This window comes from Thermobia domestica, unplaced genomic scaffold (genome assembly GCF_964235325.1).
Source record: "Thermobia domestica unplaced genomic scaffold, izTheDome1.hap1.1 HAP1_SCAFFOLD_2041, whole genome shotgun sequence".
Lineage (NCBI taxonomy): Eukaryota > Metazoa > Arthropoda > Insecta > Zygentoma > Lepismatidae > Thermobia > Thermobia domestica.
In genome coordinates this window covers 1-5,482 of record NW_027657746.1, presented here as the reverse complement: position 1 = coordinate 5,482, position 5,482 = coordinate 1, and the positions used below count along the sequence as shown (strand labels likewise).

The 5,482-nt window shown below is 37.4% G+C and overlaps 2 non-coding genes across 2 annotated transcripts; both read right to left on the bottom strand.

Annotated features, from left to right (window-relative positions):
- Positions 1-328: 328 nt before the first annotated feature.
- Positions 329-447, bottom strand: LOC145678195 (5S ribosomal RNA). The gene has a single exon (XR_014130295.1). It is a non-coding gene; the product is annotated as a 5S ribosomal RNA (ribosomal RNA).
- A 177-nt stretch (positions 448-624) lies between these two features.
- On the bottom strand, positions 625-743 carry LOC145678196 (5S ribosomal RNA). The gene has a single exon (XR_014130296.1). It is a non-coding gene; the product is annotated as a 5S ribosomal RNA (ribosomal RNA).
- Between the last annotated feature and the right edge of the window lie 4,739 nt (positions 744-5,482).

The following is a 5,482-nucleotide window of genomic DNA, read 5'->3' as shown; positions in this document are numbered from 1 at the left end:
TAAAGCACATAGCGGAGATGTGTCGTGCTTGTATACGAAAGGCATTTACTCGCCGGAGATCTACACTTAGTCATAATAATTTACTTTTAAAAAGTGGTAATACATTCCGTGTTAAGTATAGTAGTAGGTGCACACGGATCGGAAATCAGGTTATTTTAATGTGCCGTGCAAATAAACAGGCTGTTAGTGTAAGAAATAGTGGGTATAACGCTTAGAATATCGATTAATCGCTATGAAATAATGTTGATAAATTATCTCTTGAAAGTACTATAAAATTAATGTTTCTAGTATTTTCGTACTTGAAGGATAATGAAATTTGAAAAAGAGATGCCAACAGCACCTGGTGTTCCCAGGCGGTCACCCATCCAAGTACTGACCAGGCCCGATGCTGCTTGACTTCGGTGATCGGACGAGAACCGGTATATTCAGCATGGTATGGCCGTTGGCGAATGCATATGGCTTCGAGTGAGTTATTGTAGCTACGTAGGTTTGTCGGTGAATACTCAAAAAGACCAGCGCGTGGAAAGCGTTGCTAATTGTTTTAAGTAATGCATGATTACGAAATTATCGTGGTGAACGATGTGAGAATATTCGTCTTTGTGAAAAACAAAATTAGAAAAAGTATACCAACAGCACCTGGTGTTCCCAGGCGGTCACCCATCCAAGTACTGACCAGGCCCGATGCTGCTTGACTTCGGTGATCGGACGAGAACCGGTATATTCAGCATGGTATGGCCGTTGGCAACTACCTTTTCTTCAATGTCCTGTTAAGGAAGTATGTTTTAAGTAAGAATTGACATTATTAACTATAAAGGCAAGCATATTAACGTCGTTAACATTACTTGGAATATACTAATATTCGAATAAATATTTGAATGTTCGAATGATGAGTGATTCGGATGTTCATAGTGCCACTGTGTCCTATCGAGTTTACTATCACGAACCACGTATGAAATTGTATATAAATAAATAAAAATAAATCCTTTATTAAGTATTGATTACAGGAAAAAGGCAAACTTACATTCTTTAATGTACACAATGAAATGTATGAAAGATATTTTTAAGATATGTTTCACTTACCCTTTATAACGCAAGGTAGTTTTCAGTGTAGCATTCTCTTCAGCTGCGAGATAACGTAAGGCAGATGATCATTCAGTCGTGAAGCACTAAAATGTAATATACATTTTAACTATTATCGATAAGAATTATTTACTGCAGGGATGCAAATAAAGTGAGGCAAATTAGTAAATAAAAACCGATACTGTAACTGATAATATAATTAGTTGTATCTGTATTAGTTGTATATACAGTAATCGCACGATTATCCGCGGAGTTGGATGTTGGCATAATCGCGCATAATCAGCAGTATGAGCAGAAAAGGGAAATGAAATGAAATATTTAGATTTACGTCGCATACTTATACCGGTTACGCTAAAGGAGACGGTGATGATGAGTACTGAATGAAGAAAGTGGGAGGAAACGGGAGAAACCCGAGAAAACCCATGAGCACGGTCTTTATGCACGACAAAGTTCACACGGCACGAGCTGGGATTGAATCAGGGACCCCAAGCACCGGAGGCCAAAAAACGGACAAAAAGTCTTTCGTGCAACTTTCGTTTTCGGTAAAAAGTTTACACATAATTTAGAAAGAGTAGTTTTCTGGTCTTTTTATTTCACAAGTTGGTTCATGTCTATATTTTTTACATGCATAAAAAATTTTTCAACTCCCTTGCTTATTTCCTGTTAAAGACCTCTACCTCTGATTGTATTTTTTGCACATATTCTTATTGTTTTCAGACAACATTTCTAAAAGCGTAATTTATCGTCAGCAAGAAAAGAAAAGGAAAGCCTCGGATAGTGGAATGTGTACTGTATATATATATATATATATATATATATATATATATATATATATATATACGTATTAGTATATAGTTTTATTTTATACGTCTCCTATTATTACACAATGTGCAGATATTGTCAAAGCGCAAGTAAATATGTATAACTCCCCGTTCTGCACTTAATAACTTGAAAGAAGTTCGGGGAAGGTAGTGTAACAGAAAGTGCAAACAGAAATGAGGGTTTAAAGGCATTTAATATTATTCCGTAGTAGTATGATTTTTTGTAAAAAAAATATATATATATATATATATATATATATATATATATATATATATATATCTAAACATACATATTCAATGATATAGTAAGAGGTTAGCAGCACTGATAGAACTGCAGAAAGTACAAAACCGTTAATAAGAAAGAGAGAGAGATGGTGGCCGCTTTTGTGCTTTTCATTGGCTAATTCCGAATTGCGCGCGAATACGTACGAGATTTCTTTCTTTTTCCTCTTCGCAGCCCAGATGTTGCCAATTAGAAGTTTTTAGTACTACATTTGTATGAAAATGTTGCCTTTAAGAAATGTGGTTTGCATACAGAGAAAAGAGCAAAATGAATATTTACCTTAGTGGGCATGAAAAAAGACGAAACATTTTGCAAGATGGACACACGAACTTCCTTAATGCAGGCGTTCAGTACATTATTGTAAAGAAAAAAACACTAAAAAGAATTACTTCAATATCCCTAGCAACATTCAACAATTCATAGAGAAAAATCTTTATTTTGAGAACAATGGAAAACTATGTAATTGTAGATAACTACTAAATTTAATGATTAAGGAAAACGTTTAGGCCCGGCCCTTCAGAAAGAAAGTGCACAGAATATTCTCTCATGGAAGCAATTGCAAAATCAACATTTTGTTTGCAGTTATAATTAGAGGATCTATATACAGGGTGTTCGAAAAAGAATGTATCCTCTTGAAAGAAAATATTCTCTGGGCCCCTAATCCTTTATATACCGAAAGGAAGTTTGTATAGCATTTTTTCTTACCTTCGTTAGAAGAATTGAAAGTGACTACTATCGTGACACGGGAGATATTTAATCGATAGTCGAATTACTCACATACTCGAATGAACACGTCTCTTGTAAGGAGAGGAAAGGCTTCTGTGATCCGCTATCGCAGCTGTGTCATATCTGCAGAGAATGTTAGGACACAAACGTGATCTTTGAGAGCCTCGTGAAAAGAAGTCGCATAGTATCATGTGTGGAGACATCGGGGCCATCTGAAGAACGCTTCATCATTAGGACCAAGGGCGAGTTACGAAACACTCTGGGATATATTTATTAACATAACTTCTCGTCATTCTGCAAGTGTGGTGGAGCTCCATCCTATTGGAAAAGGAAACCTCGGGAGCCCTCTTCATGTGTAGGTATCGTTCACATCTGAAGCATGTGAAGATAGATTACTGTACTATCGTGTACCTAAAATCATTTTCTACGAATACGAACATGTCTACACTGAAGGCAGTGCAGCTCTTTTTCTCTTTTTTTTGGTCATGTATTGTAACGCGGGGCAATGCACACAATAACATGTAATGTTGTGTATCATCATAAAGGGCCAGGGCGATGATTGGATCTTGATGGACGTGGAGAACTGATAGGTGATGTGAGTGGTATTGTGATCTATGGTTGTATGTTTACTGATGAATGCATAAGGAGAGGTGAAGGGGTTGCCTTTTTTTTTATGTCGATCGGGAGGGAAGCGATTGGGAAACTTTTGACTTTGTTTTTCAACCGAATATATTGATTGAATAGGTCGCCGACAATTTTACGGGGCGTCACGTCGTTGCCTTTTTCATGTCGATCGCGAGCGAAGCGAGCGTTTTTTTTTTTTTTTTTTTTTTTTTTTTTTTACCGACAATATGTATTGAATCGGTTGCCAACACCTTTAGGGGCGCGTCACGTCCTTCTTTCTGTGCTGATCGCGAGCGAAGCGAGCGCGAAATTTTTGACTTTTTTTTTTTTTTTTTTTTTACCCACAATATTTATTCAATCGGTCGCCAACACTTTTAGGGGTGCGTCACGTCCTCTTTTCTCTGCTGATCGCGAGCGAAGCGAGCGCGAAATTTTGACCTTTTTTTCTCTTTTTAATTCTTTTTTTTCTTTAAGAAAAAATATTGATTTCATAGGTCGCGAACATTTTTACGGGATGCAACATCGTTTATTTGTTTTTCCAACCGTCTTTCTGTCTTGAGCCCCCGCCAAGTTAACTTTATGGTGGACAAAAACTATGTGCGGTGGGTTACCGCGGGGTTCTCCCGTTTCCTCCCACTTTCTTCATTCCACCACCATTTCAATCATTTCTCATAATCAGCGCCTCTTTTAGCCTAAGCGGCATAACGTGGGACGTAAAACAAAGATTTCCTTTAGTTGCTTTCTGTCTTGATTACGAGCGCGAAATTTTTTACTTTTTTTTTCTTTCTTTTGATATTATTCATTTAATAGGACGGCAACACCTTTACGGGCCGCCGCGTCGTCGTTTACACTTCTTCAGCCCATATTCTTTCTGCTTGTTCGTTTTCCGGCATCTTGTTATCACCGCCCGCGGCAATGCCTATGTCTTTCATCGCTTTTTGAAGCAAATCTTTAATAAATATGCACTCTCACATTTGTACTAATATGCATACCACAGTGGATAGACTGTAACTAGGAAAGCAGAAGCCTGCATATCATATTATTTAACAGTTGAAAGTGAACTGTCATTTTAAGTTTGATTTTGATCAGATGAGTGCAGTTCAACTCGTCGACAATTGTGAAGATTCTCGAGGTTAGGGACCATCCATTTTGTGCTTTGTAATGAAAATGGCTGCAGCCAAACTTCTCTGATCTGAATGAAACTTGGCATGATGATACATCTTGACCTGCTCTACAAGTTTATTTAGTATTTTCCGTTGCGCAGGCTTTTGCTTCTCCAGGTTCTCCCATGGAACTGAGAAACGTATTCAGTCGAACTTCTGCGGTAAGTCAGTATATCATCCTGAGAAGTTTGATCGAGATAGCAGAGGTTCGACTATTCGTTTTTCAATTCCATGTGATATTACAACACGGTGAACTAAATTTATATAGAAACACTTTGATTTTGTTTTGTTTTTTGCTAGCATTAAACTGAGAAAATGTTATTCAATAGACAGAGAACACCACTCAAAGAAAAGTACATCATAAGAATATATATATGGTTGCTGTGGTTCTCGGTTTAATTTGCTAGTTAAGAAACTTGCTCTAAATAAGTACATCTTACAGGTGAAAAACTAAGCCAGGCGATAGAATTAAATATAAAGTTATACACTTTTATTTTACGTTTACTAGTGTTGGGTTACTACTGTAAAATAAGTCAGTATATATGAAAGATAACTGTATTAGGTACTATTTTCCACCGGCGGTGTATTCTTGCATAGTGTACTTAATGTTTACAAGCGGGGCGCTACTAGTATGGATGCATGACAAGTGCTATTGAAACTCGAAAACTAACTGGTTTCCACTACCCTTGCTTATACGTATACCCGCGTCGCCTTCGCTCCTGTTCACTTTGGACGCACATTCTTGCTATCGCTCAGGCCCCCAGCTTTCTCCTGTTTTGGCTCCC